We start from the raw sequence: 15,755 nt of genomic DNA, 5'->3' as shown, positions 1-15,755 counted from the left end.
GTATCGTCATGGTAACCAATGTGCGCCAACCGGTTGACCCTCCCTTGGCGAATAGATACCCGGGAAGGTGCCCAGGGTTTCCCCACGGCTTCCCTTACATCGAAAGGCCTCCCCCAGGTTGGGAATCCGGGTGTTTCTCCCGGGCGGGGAAGTTCGTTTCCTCCTCCCTTTCCCCTGCCCGCAGCATCGGGGGAGACCCCGAGGCATTCACCATGGGCTTTTCCGCCCGCTTGAGTGCGGGAACCACCTCCATAGCTTCCTCTCACTGCCGGGCGTGGAGAGGGCCGGGCCTGCGAAGAAGACGCAGGGCCCTAAGGCTGGCAGGCGGCGGGCCGGAGCGGGGGGACGAGGCGGCGGCGCTGGGCTGTGGCGGCCGAGGGGTTTCCCCACTACAGCCTCGGGCTCCGGGAGGCGGGATCCCGCCAAGGCGGGGTCCCTGAGGGAGGAGAACGGCACACGACAGCCGCGATCGCTCTCCTGCCTGCGGAAGGGACATTCCACTTTTCCCAGCGGGTCGCCCCCCCCCCCCCCCCTCCGTCTTATAGGAATCCCCCAAACCCCACCCTACACCCTCCCTCGTAGACGGAGCCTCCTCGGAATCCCCCGCTCCGGCCTTCCGGAGCCACCACCTGCCGCCAGGAGGCCGGCGTGAGAGGGAACACATCCTAGGAAGCTAACAAGTGGGTTTCCATCTTTTAGGACCAAGGAGGTGGCGCGACGCTAGCGGTTGTACCCCCCAGTGGAGGTCCCGCTTGATTATCCAAAGGAGACCGAGTTTCTCCCTTCTTTGCGAACTTCATTCTCTGACGAGTCTGCAGTGTTTTAGAACTTGCCACTCTTGTGTCTCGGGTTGGAGAGGGAAAGGGTTGGGGAAAATAGGATTTAAAAACAAAAACCATCCCTAGATACCGGCGCGAAGTTCCGATGAGAGGCGTCTAGGGAAACATTTTTTTTTTCATTAGAACAAATCTTTTTGAATGCCTGTGTATTTTTGAGTCAGGTTTGGGCCTAAAAACAGAAATAGAGAATGGGGCCAGTGGTACTGAGAGTGTGAGAAGCCGCTGGAGAAGTCATCCTACTGGTTTGAAGGCATTTGACATCCATTCTATTTTCAGCTCGTCCTGTGGCGCCGTTGAAGCAGCTCTCCCAAAGTCCTTTGGGATGTGTGAAACCCTCCAGAAATGTCGGCCTCACGGGGATAGTGAAAATCAGGATTTTGATGGGCTGATTCTGTTTGAGTCCCTGATTCCTGCCGTCTTCCAGGCCCGGTGGACAGGCAAGACCCTCCCCTGACATTGCATCTACTGAGAGACCGGACCAACCGTCGTCTGTTTGGAACATCATGTGTAAGTTTGGAGGAAATGAAAGCACGGGCTGCTTGGAAATCAATCCCAAAGACAGATGACGATGAACGAGACGGAAGCTGAACTTCTGCCCCTCCTGCGCGATGGTGACTGCGGCTGGACAATGCCCCTGGCCGCCCTCCCCGCGCCCACGCGCCGCCCACTCGCGGGAAAGGGAGCCACCTAGTGAGGGGTTGCTCTCATCTCTGGTTCTTCGACCCTGAGAGCCCAGAGATGGAGATTATTCCTGCATATTACCCCACACGCCCTACGTTTCTCTCCTGAAATGTATTGGCTAGATTTCAAAAAAAAAAATGATTTTAGCCAGAATAAAACTTTTGTGATGTATAATAATCACCCCTTTAGTAATCATCATAATGATACCTTCTTGGTGGGCCCTATCTCCAGTAATGAGAGTACATGAGCATGTATCGTGACACTCCTGATAAGCAACCTAGAAAAATATTACTCTTCTGATTTTGGAAATAAGGAGGCTAGGATAAAAAAAAAGATGAATCCTTGTCCTAGCTGGTTTTGCCCAGTGGATAGAGAGTCCACCTGGTTCGATTCTGGTCAAGGGCATATGTCCGGGTGGCGGGCTCAGTCCCCAGTAGGGGGTGTGCAGGAAGCAGCCAATCAGTGATTCTCATCACTGATGTTTCTCTCTCCCTTTCTCTCTGAAATCAATTATATATATATATATATATATATATATATATATATATATATATATATATATATATATATATAATGAATCCTTTTATTGTGTTGTTTATTCAGAAACTTTTTCTGAGCACTTGTTATATTTCAGGCACTGTCTAGGTTACTATGGATACTGCAATAAAAAAAGACATGGTCCTTGTCTTGGAGGAACCACCTGCTGGTCAAGATACCAGAGAGTAGAGAAGTGATTAGGATGCAATATGATAGATGTGGTAATTAAGGTAAGAACAAAGTAATTTAGGTACACAGGTGAGGGTCCAAAAGATAAACAATCTTTGTATTTTATAGCAACTTTCCTAATAACTTTTTAAAGCTTGTTCAGTAGCTTTATAGTGTCCTTTATAGTGTCCGTCTAGTTAGGCAGGACAGCAACATTCACATTTTACAGGTTATGAGACACTGATGCCCATTTTGAAAATACTTTAAAAAATCAATAGGACTCAGAAAAATTAGGACCCAGGATTGACCTGTTGCTTAATGTACATTTCCTAATCTCATCTCTTCCTATTGCCCCTCCCCATCAACAGATTTGTAGAATACAAGCATCTTTCTGCAATAGATTTTATTTGCCTCCCCCCCCCGCCCCCGTGCAGATACAGATTATATCTAAATCAAAATAAAGAGAAGAAGCTGTCTCATTTCATTTCATCCTACCTGAGTTCAAGTTTTCCAGTTTGTGCCTAAGTGATTTTAGGGGAAGATCATAAGCTAGCATACCTGAGTAAGCATTCCAACTATTCCCATCTCAGTCTCTGAACTTCAGTTTCTTCCTTGACAAAATGGAAACATCACCTATTACCTGCTCCTTGTCAATTTTAATGATGATTGATGTGACTGAGTATATGAGTGCCTGACATCCTACACTGGCACTGGATAAATGCTAATTTTTCTTTCTTTTTTTTTTTTGCCTCCTTGCTCTTTTATAGCAAGCAAAAATGAATAATTTAGAACTGCTGAAGCATAAAATTTTTTTTTAAATAATAACTTGTTTAATCTTTGGCTATCATACTCAGGTCTGGCCATATACCGAAATCTATTCTCATTCGGTGCTAGAAGATAGATTTCTTTTTTTTGGAGGGGGGGGGCAGGGTGGTAAAGAAGATAGATTTCTTTATCCATGACTCTGATTACAGAAAAGAATACAATATCAGGATATTGAGCATCAGATTCTAGAGGGTTGAAACTTAAAACACCTTTTATCATGAAAAACAGCCTAACATAACTACATCTGTGCCCAAGTAAGCAGCGCGGCCAGTTTTCAACCAGACATCAAGCACTTGCTGAGAAGCTACTCTTAATATTCCTACCAAATTTACTCCGAGCTTTGGTAACCTGACAATTAATACATAGCTAGCCGCCTCCCTTTTTATAATAATAGACATCTTACCTATTCCACGAAACCTTAACAAGTGCTAATTTATTCTGATAGTTAGCCTACATAGTAAGAATGTTTTCAAGTCATGTATACAATTAGGTACTTAATAAATGTGTTTTTATGTTGAGAAGAATGACTGATCAATTGCAGTACTCAGGTACGTAATGTGCCTGAAGCTGGCCTGTGCTCTTTGTGCTACCACACCTTGTACCATGGAGCTACATGAGTCAATCAAATGAGTGATTCATTCTCTTTGAAAAAAATGAGTCAGATTGACAAACTGACAACTAAACGCACATCTCCTGTAGCTCATGATTTCTTAGACCAAGGGTCAGCAGTCTTTCTCAAAGAAGTTTGCTAGGTATATACTTACTTATTCACTCCTAAGAGGGAGTCACTGAGCCTGGAGAACTGTCAGGAAGCAATGCAGTCCACAATCCAAGAGAAAAAAAGAACCTTATTAATCTTCAAGAATTTTTCCCAACTCCCCATAAGACCATATCTCTAGGAAAGAATCACACCTTAAAATCTTATCTGCTTCCAGGCCAGTGTTGCTCAGTGGTTGAGTGTTGACCCATAAATGAAGAGTTCACCAGTTCCAATACCAGTCAAAGCACATGCCCAGGTTTCAGGCTTGATCCCCAGTAGGGGGTGTACAGGGCAGCCAATCAATGACTCTCTCTCATCATTGATGTTTCTATCTCTTTCTCCCTCTCCCTTCTTCTTGGAAATCAATTTTAAAAAGTGAAAGAAAATTAAAACTTTAGTCTGCAATACTCTATATTATCCGAGGGCCTTAGTGTTCATGGATCTCTTTATTCTTCCAAATACTACCAGAGCCATCTTGGGATCCCTAGTAAAAAACTAATGTATTTCAATTCAAAATCTGTTGTATTACCCAGTAGTTTTCACTTTCCTGATTTTTATACTGTAGACTGCTATTTTTGAGCACAGAAAATGTGATACTGACATTCATTGTCATAAATTTGCTCTTCTCCAAAACCATGGGAAAACACACACACACACACACACACACACACACACAGACGTACACACGGGCACACCTCTCTCCTTTCCCGCCCTTATTATTTTATCACCTCCATTTGCAATTCAAGTTAAAACAGTATTAATGAAAGGCAAAGAGACATGGGCATACTAAGAATATGTACCCAAGTACTGCTCCACTTTGCTTAACTACCCTAGGGTCTTCTCAGTTCTCAGAAAAATTCTACATATCAGAAATCTAGATACTTTTGTCATATATATACTGATATTATTGGATTACTGGATAGTAGAGCACATTTCAGAACACATTAAACAGTAAATTAATGTATTCTTATATTTCACATTTTAGCCACATTAAGCTTTTAAATTTTTAAATTTTTATTTTCTGGCTTAAAATTTCCATTGGCTTTCCATTGCCCTTAGAATACAGTTACTGATCCTTTGGATGACTTATGTGATCTGGTCCTTGCCTGCCTCTTCTCCAACCTTAGATAATGTATGTAATAAACTTAGCAGTCCCGGAACCTTGAAGGCACTCAACAGGTGGTGCTGCTCTCTTTATGCAAATGAGGTGAATCAGAGCTTCACACACTCAACTTCACACTGCAGTTAATAGGAATTAAACTTGATTTTCTAAAAACAAACACAAAATGTTGTAAAATTGCATTTGTAGAGAGAGCGGTACACAGCACACTGCCTCAAAACCTTATGACCAATTGCATCTTGATCAAATATAACTTGTTAAGAGAGAAAACAGTTTCCATCTACTTACAGAGGATGTCTCAGTTCATTATCAATTTTGTTTGAATGAGATGAGATCTGCCAAAGCTAAAAAGGATAAGGAGGCTCATCAGGAGCCAGATAACTGACATCTCTGGAATGGTTCTCTGTCTCTGTCTCTGTCTCTGTCTCTGTCTGTCTCTCTCTCTCTCTCTCTCTAATTAGCTGTAAGCTTGTTATTAATGTCCCTCGAGTGATCCAATACTTTGTCCAATAGGATATGTGTGGTTTTAGTTCTTTAACAATGTCCCTGTGGTGGGACCAAGCCTATAGGCATGCCAAATATGGGAATGCCACTATTTCCAAAATGTAGCCAGCAGTGGCCTACATGTTACAATGATTATTAAATGAGGAAAGAGTTGAAATTAATTTTCTTTTTTTTTTTTATATTGATTTTTTACAGAGAGGAAGAGAGAGGGATAGAGTTAGAAACATCGATGAGAGAGAAACATCGATCAGCTGCCTCCTGCACACCCCCTACTGGGGATGTGCCCGCAACCAAGGTACATGCCCTTGACCGGAATCGAACCTGGGACCCTTGAGTCCGCAGGCTGACGTTCTATCCACTGAGCCAAACCGGTTTCGGCAGAAATTAATTTTCTATAAATATTTGTGGAGAGCCAAATGTAAGAATTAAAGCACAGTAGGAATCTTAGGTAGAGTCAGGAGTTTAGGGTCCAAAGGGGATGCTCCACTGATGATCAATTCCTATCTTTCTCTACTCGTTCGAGACAAATCTAAATCTATATTTTACTTCTGGGAAGTTTAATCCAGATGCATGCATCCTGACACTGAGGAGAAGGCTTGATGAGTTACAGATCCTCTAGAATTGTAGTGTTTCCTTTTCCTTTCATTCATTCAATCTCCAAAAATATACTGAGAATTTTTTACATAAAGGGTCATAGGCTGGTACTGGTGTAGAAATGTGTATACAGTCTTGCTTTCAGAATTTAAAGTTTAGAGGAGAATCAAATAAATGGGGGCAATTATAGAGGATAAATCTGTGGTAGGGGACCCTAGAGCCATTCTACCCTGAGATAAAGAACAGACATGCACCTAGATAATCCACTTAATGTCTCCTTCAGAAGGAGACTGCAGAGTTTACTTTTTTCAAATTCTATTTCCCAGCAGGAAAAGGAGCATATACAGTTCCACTGGCCAGAAAAGGGATGGGAAACCATGACTAAAAGTGTTCTAAACTAGCACATGCCCGGAAGATACAAAACCGCATATATAAATGTAATTATGAAATAGAATTGCCTAGGAAATGGTCAGAAATACAAGAAAATATTAATAGCAGTTATTTCTGTGAGACAAACTATTGATGGGTGGCTGTTTATTTTTATATTTTTCAATATCTCCCACCAACCAAAAAGTAAGATAGATTTCTTGTTGTTGTTATTAGGAGTTTGTTGGTCATTATTTTTAAACAATGTCTCGGCTACCTGCTACATCACAAGAGCCTGAAAGTAACACTGGAAATTGAAAAGGAGATAGGTTAAAGATAAATGTAACTAAATCTAACAATCTCTTGTAAGTTCTTATTCTTTCAAACTTTATGTTCCATTGGGCAATACCAACACAATTTTTACATTGAATTCAGTGACATTTTACATCCTGGTGGTTGAAAAAAACACACACAAGTTCTTATAGACAGTTCCTAAGGCATTTCCTAAGGCTCACTCTAATGCAATATTGGGTACTGATACTTTTGTATAAACAAAAACTAATGAAGGTGATCATCTTTGAATACATGTTATTGACCATCTTTGGTAATTTTGGATCACCTGTGAAAGATGGAATGCCTAGATGGAATTCACAAAAGAATCATTTTATGTAATAAAAGTCTAAAATGAAACCTATACTTAACCTTTTTGCCTTCCTTTACCTTTAAAACCCTCCTCTTCTCTCAACTTTAGATCACACCCCTGACCTCTCCCAGTTATACAACAACCTGCATTTCCTTATTTATCTGGAATGTAACCAGTCAGGAACCTCAACATTTTTGGTTTCTATTTATGGGTGAGAAAAAAAGAGAGAGAGAGAGAGAGAGAGAGGCAGGAAAACTGAACGGAGAAGGAAGCAAGCGTAAGGAAAGAGAACACGAAGAAAGGAAACCATAGAGTCTGGAAGAAGAGGAAGAAGAAATGGATGAGTCAAGAATTGCACTGCCTGGTGGTAGTAACAGTTGTTAGACATCTATCTATTAAAATCTGCTTTAATTGAGAGATATTAAGAAGAGACTAGATTCCCATTCTGTCTTAAAAACAAGGAAGGGACTTGGTGACCTCTGCAATATGCCTGCAGACTCAGCAATCCCTGTCTTCTGAAGGGACGTTCTGGCTCTCCTTGCCTATAATCTGTGACAGTTGGAGATAATTCTATGTAATGAGCCACTTCAAGGAGGCTGGTATGTACCATGAGAAACTTTGCATTGTCATTTTGAAGACTATTCTCAAAAAAAAAAAAAAGTATCATTTGAATTTAACCTGTGGGTACAAAGTGTGATGTCACCCAACTCTTACCCATTTTGGTGAAAATGAAAACATTTAAAACAACACAAAACAGCGCAGTCCAGATATTATCAGTGGGGTGCTCTCTGTGTCCCCCACCTGTTGCTGGTGGAAGTGAGCTTCTTGGGGTGCCACGGAGTAAGAATTTCCTGAGGCCCCCATAGGAGGATGAGGTGTCATGGAAAGTTTCATTTCTGCGGAATTAAACCCGAGTTCCCAAGGTCCCATCTCCCTCTGTCCCGCCAAGGAAAAGAAGTCCCACTTCGTCTTCAGCAGCGCTCCTGCCCAGAGCCTCCATTCCATATGGAATACAGTCCAGATTAGCTCGTGTTCCCAGCTGCAGCCCATTGCATGTGGGGTCTGCATGGCTTTGGGCCATGTGGCTTCTAGGGACACCTGGCTATGGAGGGAGCATGGGTGAGTGCAAGGAAGCAGGAGCAAAGCAAGAGGAACAATGTAATTCCTTTGTATGCAGATTTTCCCCCTCTAGCCAATGATTTGTTTCCCAGATTAGACTGACAGGCAAGCATCTTCCCTGCATAACCTCAACTTCACTGCGTAAGCATCCATCTTCCCCCTTGGTGGGTCCCTTTCCCCAGTGATCTGCAAGGAATGGACCAGTAGTTCCCTGGGGAGTGTCAAACTGCAGCTTCTTAGTGAAGCTGCCCAGATGACCAAGCTTATAATGTCTGGCCTCCCCTTCGCTCCTTTCCTATGATTAATATTAACAACTAGCTAATTACAAAGTAACACAGACAGTTGTCCAACTACTATATACACTGAAGAAATTCATCTTTTACCCCTCAGGTGACCTTGAGACCACCAAGAACCTCCTAACTAAATCTAACAATCTCTTGTAAGTTCTTATTCGTTCAAACTTGATGTTCCATTGGGCAATACCAAAACTATTTTTACATTGACTTCAGTGACATTTTAATTTTTTTTATTCCACTTAACCTCATCTTTAATTCATTATACTGCTATGGCTCTGGTGATAGTTAATAAATTCTGGGCTATAAAAATTCCTTAAATGGAAATATGATGATAAGACTTGGTCACTTATTGGATATGAGAGAGGGAGAGGAAGAAATCAAGGAGACCCCCCAGGTTTCTGCTTGGGAAACTGGATGAAAATAGAAAACATGGGTGGAGAAATCACTTGGAGAGATGTATGACTGTGGAGATTATGAGTTGGTTTTGGACACATTGAACTGCAATTGTCTGGGATTTAGAGATCTTGAGGATCTGGAGAACTTGAGAGAAATCTGAGTTAGAGTTGTAGATCAAGGAACCATCAGCATGTAGATGGTAATAAAACTGACTTGAGTGGCTTCAGAAAGCTTGCCTATAAAATGAGAGAGCTAGCTAGGAGAGGTTTCGTCTTATAAGGAGGTGAGAGACATCAGCAGGAAAGGACCCAGGATACAAAAATGATATTTTCTCTTTCTGAGGCTATTATTAAATGCCTCCTTCTTGTGTTCTGCGTATTGCTGTGCAGAAAACGCCCCCAATAATCCAAAACATAATATAGTGGTATGAAACAATAAACCATTTTATTGTCTCACAGATTCTGTATGATATGAATTTGGATAGGTACTGTGGGAGAGCTTGACTCTGCTTCAGGATGTAAAGAGTGTCACATGAGAAGACTTTAACAGCTGTTAAGAATATCATCAGTTATACTGTAAAGTTTGTAATATTGAGTGGTCTTATTTATACCAGTAAATTGAAAACTGAGGTAAAAATAGACAATTTACCAGAAAAGTGCAAATTTTCTCAAAAAGAAATAGAAAGTCTGAACAAATCAATAATTAATAAAATAGGTCAGTAGTCAAAAGTCTCCTGGTAATGTCCTTCCCATCCTCCCCCCATGTTTTGTCAAAGAAACCAGGCCTAATGGTTTTACAGGTGAGCTTTACCAATGTTAATGGCACAATCCCATCTACACAGATTGTTCCAGGTAATAGGAGTAAAGTCTACTCAGCTTATTTTATGAATTTACTGTAATCTGGATACCAAAGAAAAATTTAGACAAACCTCATTTTTTGAACTTTGATATGAAAATCCTAAATAAATTATAAAATAAAATCTAGCAGAGTATACAATATAATACATCAAGCACAAATAAAGTTGAGCTGAAATGCAAAGACCTTTCTAAAATCTATCTATGACCCACCTATTATCAGATTAAGGAAAAGATCCATATGCTGCCTATCTCAATAAATACAAGTAAAATGAAAAGTCAAGAAACATAATTAATAACAAAATCTTTTATCTGACAAAGACTATTGATGTGAGTATACCATATACAAAGAATCTATAACAAACATTAATTATGAGACTAGAAGTATTATCATTAGAGTCAAGAACATGATGAGCCTGCTCTAACCTCTACAATGAAATATTATGTTACAAGTTCTAGTCCTGTATTTAAGAGAAAAAAGCTGTTCAGTGATTAGCAAGGAAAAGTACAAAATATTTACAGAAAACATTGTTTTTTAATTAGAATCTCTAAGAGGCTTTTCAAGAAAAATATATTAGACTAAGTGTTGAGTAATGTTGCTAAATCATGATCAATGCAAAAAGTCAATAGCAATCCTATATACCTAAATAATAAGAAACCTATACACCTATGTAACAGGGGAAGATCCCATTTACAATTGCAACAGAAATAATAATAATAATAATATGCCTCCAAATAGTTGGACAAAAAATGTGTGAGAACTGAAAAAAAAATGAAATGGGACCCCTATCCCATACATTATGCCAACAGTTCTCAGAATTTTTGGTCTCAGAACTCCTTTATATTCTTAAAAATTATTGAAGATCCCACAATTATTGTTTATGTGGGGTACAGCTATTGATATTTACCATGTTTGATGATGTGAATGTTTGTGTTGCCCCCCGCCCCCCCCCCCCGGCCAAATTCTTATGTGGAAATCCTAACTCCTAGGTGATGGCATTAGTAGGTAGGACCATTGGGAGGTGATTAGATTATAAGGGTGGAGCCCTCATGAATGAGATTAGTGTTCTGATCAGACACCTCACAGCCTTCAGAACTTTGAGCACTAAGTTTCTGCTGTTTATAAGTTGCCCAATCAGTAATGACATCATTACATATCACATAGCCTCTGGAAAATTCTACTACTCATGAGAGAATGAGAGTGAAAAGAAGCAAATGATGTCTTGGTATTATTACAAAAATAGGGTTGACCTTGTAAACTTCCTGAAAAAGTCTTGGGACTTCCAGTTATCCCCGTACTACAGTTTGAGAACCACTGCTATAAATTAAACTCCAGATGAGTTAAAGATCTAAACCTGAAACAAAATAAAAATATTATAACCATTAGAAGAAATTATAGGTGAATACCTTTATAATCACAGGGGAAGGAAGGATTATTTAAATGTACCATCAAAAGCACAGATTATAAAGAAAAAGCCTAATAAATTTGAACACTCCAAATTTAGTAATTCTGCTTGATAAAATATCCTAGAAACAATATTTAAAGGAAAGTCACAATCTGGGAGAAGATAATTGCAACATATATATCAAACCAAGGATTAATATTCAGATAATATAAACTACTTTTACCAATAAGAGAAAGAAAAACAACCTATAGAAAAATTGGTTTAAAAAATACACTCAACCTCCCTAGTAATCAGAGAAATGTAAATTAAAGCATCCATCAGATTGGGGGGGAAATTCTAAATCTGACAATACCAAGTGTTGGCTATCAGTTATATGGAAATGAGAGATCTTGTGCAGATGGAGGTACAAATTCCTACAACCACCTATAGGAGCAACTTGGAAATACCATGTCCACACATTCTATGATCCAGAGACACCAGCTCTAGATACATAATTCAGAAGAAATGTTGAGAAATGCATAAGGAAACATTCATTTACTGAATGAATATTTATCAAGTTCCTACCTGAACCAACCATCACAGTAGGACCATGGGAATAAAAGGTGAACAAGACTGCTCTCATGAAGCTGAGACAGACTTATGGATACATACCAGTTCAGTATCTTGAAGCAAAGGTTAGCAGGGTAAAGACCTGGAGGCAGGAGGCACTATTTTAGCTAGACGGACAGGGAAGGCCTTCCTGAGAAGGTGAATTTAAGAATTCACAGAAACGAGGGAACAAGCAATATACATGTTTAAGTTCTGAGGAAAGTGCATTTCAGGCAAGAAGGTATGGCAAATGAGCTTAACATCTTGAAAAAAAAAAAAATACAGAAAGTCCATGGTGTAAAGTGGAGTGAGTGGGGTAGGCTAGGAAGCTACTGCAGTGGTAGGAAAGAGATGTTGGTGGCTAGGATTTGAGAGTGTTGCGAGTGGTTGGATTAGGATACAGAACAGACAACTTGGTCCAAGGTGTGAAGGAAAAGGTTCAGAATTGACTTTGAGGTTTTGGGCCAAGCACCTATGCCTGGTGCCTGGTGATGCCACTTACTGAGATAGGAGATATCTGTAGTTGGTAAAAAAAGATAGGTAAGGATAATTACAATATGGTTTGTATTAATAAAATACTGGAAACACCCCAAGAATGAATGAATAAATAGGGAGCAGACAAACTATGGTATATTCTTTCAACAAAATACTGTACAGAAGTTAAAGTAACTCACTCTATATCAGTACATGGATAAGTCTTTTTATAACATCAAATTGCAGCATATTATATTCAGTATGATATTTGTAAACACATTTTTAAAACAAATACCAGATTTTTTGGCGACAAATATTTCACTTTTTCTATAATATACATATATAATATATTATATATAACTTTATATATCATTTATAATATATCTTACATATCCATAAAATATGTTATGTGGTATGCCAGCAGAGCCTCATTACAACAATCCTTGCCTGTTACAGACTGTCCTGTAAAATTGCTAGGTTAATGTACCAATCAGGGATTTTCTTCTGATACTCCAATAACTAGTTCTCTTAAAATTTTATACCCTTTACTCAGTTCCATAGTACAGCAAATTATGTTCTAAGAAGTTTCTCTAAAGATTGTGTAACTGTTGTGTGAGAGAAGAAAAAGTTGTGTGAGATTAAAACAAATGGACAAAATATCCAGGTATTAGTCCTTTATATGAATAAAGCTGCTGATCCATCTTCCTTTGGTCAGAGGGTCTGAGCTCCCACAGGAAGACTTTTATGTCATATGGTGCTAAGCGAGATAGGGAAAGCATTGAGCAGGAATGAGGTCAGCTGCCTTCCACTACTTTTCAGCCATCAAAGCCAATTTCTTAGGCTTAGAAGATTCTTGTCTTTAAAATAGATTTTTTCATTTCTTATTCTCTTTTCTTCTATATGAATGCAAAGAGCATTTGCTAATCATCCCACTTTCAAGTAAGTTTATATACCATAGTGTGTGTGTGTGTGTGTGTGTGTGTGTGTGTGAGAGAGAGAGAGAGAGAGAGAGAGAGAGAGAGAGAGAGAGAGAGAGATTTCTCCACTTATTATTTATTATTTTTTGGCTTGCATATCTAATCATTTACGGGACAAAGGCAAAAACACATATCTAGGCTGAGTATAAGACTTGAAAATGAAAAGTAAGAACTTTGGAGAGAAGCTAAACATGAAAAGAATGGAAAATGTCAGCGTGTACTCCGCCATCCTCCAGCTACTCGATCCTGGTCAGAGGGAAATCAGGATTCAGTGATGAAGACCACATCCTGTTACCATGGAAATGATGGTGCTGTCACAAATTTAGTGCTCTGACTTCATGGTGAAGAGGAACAGATGGTCTGGATGAGAATAAAGACCCAGGGTTAGCAAAATTATTTGGAGAATGAGCCATCCATTAGATTCCTTTTGGAAGTAGGTAGGAACATAAATAATAACTACTTCATAGTAGCTTTACAAAGCCCACTGAGCAAGAAGGAGCTTCGCCAGGGTAAAACTTACAAAGCTCTCTTCCAATAAGAGGAAAAGAAACATTTTACTGTAGGATGAAGCACAGGTAAGAATAGGATACAACTAGAACTCTTAGGGCCAGCAGTGAGGCCCACGTGTGCCACACTTTTTACACTGTCCCGTTTTGGGGTACTTCTGGCTTCAGTGTTGACTTGATTTCAGTATTCTGGGTCATGTATTTCCAAACAGCCTCAGACCACCGGCTTGGATAGTTGGGTTTGTAGGGTAGGGCCTGGTGTAGGGGCATCTTGCCTCCAAGTGGCCACAGTCCAGACCCAATTCTCCAGCCATGCTGGCCGTCCGGAAACCAGTCTCCACTGATAGGACAATAAAACCAAGGCATCCCCAGCAACTAAAAAAAAAAAAAAAAAAAAAAAAAAAAAAAAGACCAAAAGCATTAACTTTCAGCCTGGTAGCTTTCTATCATGACATTGTTCTTTTAAAGGGCAATGAAATTTCCCAAGCTTATAAATGCCACAAAATCACTCATTGTTAGAAATACACTTTTTATTTGGAGTAGAAGCAACAAGAGATTTCCCAACATTATCGCCCTCTGGGGGTGATTATAAAGTAAATTAAACAAGAGAAGCTAACATCAGATAGTAACTGTTATGTGCCAGCCTACAATTTTTTTTTTTTGAAAAAACTTTAGATTTACAGAAGAGTTGGAAATATAGTACAGAGAGTTCACGGATATCCTTCATCCAGCTTCCCCTAACATTAACATGTTATATAACCACTGTTCAATGACTGACACTGTGAAATTAACACTGGTACAATACTATTAACTGAACTACAGACTTCCTTCCGATTTCACCAGTTTTTCCATTAGTGTCCCTTTTGGTTCCAAGATCCAGTCCATGTTACATTTCATCATTACGTCTAAGTCCCCATTCAATCTGTGATACTCAGTCTTTCCTTGTTTCTCATGACCTTGACAATTTTGAATAGTACTGGTCAGGTTATTTTGTAAAATATCCCTGGATTGGGTTTTTTTTCTGATATTTTTTTCATGATTAGACTAAATTTATGGCTTTTGGGAAATAATATCACAGAGGTGAAGTACCCGTTTTATTGCATCACATCAGGGGTACATTATATCAACATTACTTATTACCAACGTTGTAAACTTTGAACACTTGGATCAATTAGTGTCTGCCAGATTTCTCTATTGTAAAGATACTATTCTTCCCTTTTATAGACTCTGTTAGGAGAACTTAGTAAGTCCAATCCACACTCAGGGAGAAGGGAATTATACTTCAGCTCCTGGGAGGCTAATTATAAAAAAAATTTTTGATACATGTTTAAATCACCACAATAATTAATATTTTTTGGTGAGATACTTTGAGGGTATACAAACATTCTGCTTTTCCTGTTTCATCTACTAATTTTAGGAAATCTTGCTTACAGCAATCATCATTGTTATGCTCTAATGGTGATTTTCAATTTCCCCTACAATTTTCCTTCTACACTTATTTGAAATTATTCTGTAAGAAAGATGTAGTCCTCTCCCTTCTAATTTACTTACTGATATCAGTATAAAGTCATGGATATCTATTTTAGTCTTTGAATTATAATGCTATACTACAATTATTTATTTTGTTGTTCAAATTGTGCCATCTTTGGTCAGGGGAGTGGTAGGTAGGCTTCTGTGTCCTTTTTATACGGCCTGTACAGGAAAGAGTTAACATCTCAGGCCCACGGCTGCTATCTTTAGAAGGGCCTGCTGGCAAGGTTGCCCTTGGCTGGCATCTGGGAACTTGGCTTGTGAAGAGTTCCCCATACTGACATGGAAAGTTCCCGACACTGGGAAGGTTATTTTGTTCACTTCAGGTACCAAACACCTGCTTCCTTCTGAGATCCTGGGATTTTGGCACTTGCCAGTCTGAGAATGCCTACATGACTATCCCCTAATAAAAGCCCTCAACTCTAAGTCTCAAATGGGCTTCCTGAGGAGAGACATACACATGTGGCCCTGCATGCTCACTGTTAGAGAAGGTAGCACACCTGGTGTTGTCTCCTCCTGGGCTGGCAGGGACAGTATCAAAGGCCTATTGATAGATTTCTCCAACGTATCTT

At 39.6% G+C, this 15,755-nt stretch overlaps 1 long non-coding RNA gene across 1 annotated transcript; it reads left to right on the top strand.

Annotated features, from left to right (window-relative positions):
- Positions 1-39: 39 nt before the first annotated feature.
- LOC129147973 (uncharacterized) lies at positions 40-2,034 on the top strand. The gene is made up of 3 exons (XR_008555184.1): positions 40-67; positions 583-680; positions 1,116-2,034. It is a non-coding gene; the product is annotated as an uncharacterized LOC129147973 (long non-coding RNA).
- Positions 2,035-15,755: the final 13,721 nt, after the last annotated feature.

This window comes from Eptesicus fuscus, chromosome 22, assembly GCF_027574615.1.
Source record: "Eptesicus fuscus isolate TK198812 chromosome 22, DD_ASM_mEF_20220401, whole genome shotgun sequence".
Taxonomy (NCBI): Eukaryota; Metazoa; Chordata; class Mammalia; order Chiroptera; family Vespertilionidae; genus Eptesicus; species Eptesicus fuscus.
Note: the sequence above shows the minus strand (reverse complement) of the source record. Positions and strands in the feature narration are given on the sequence as shown.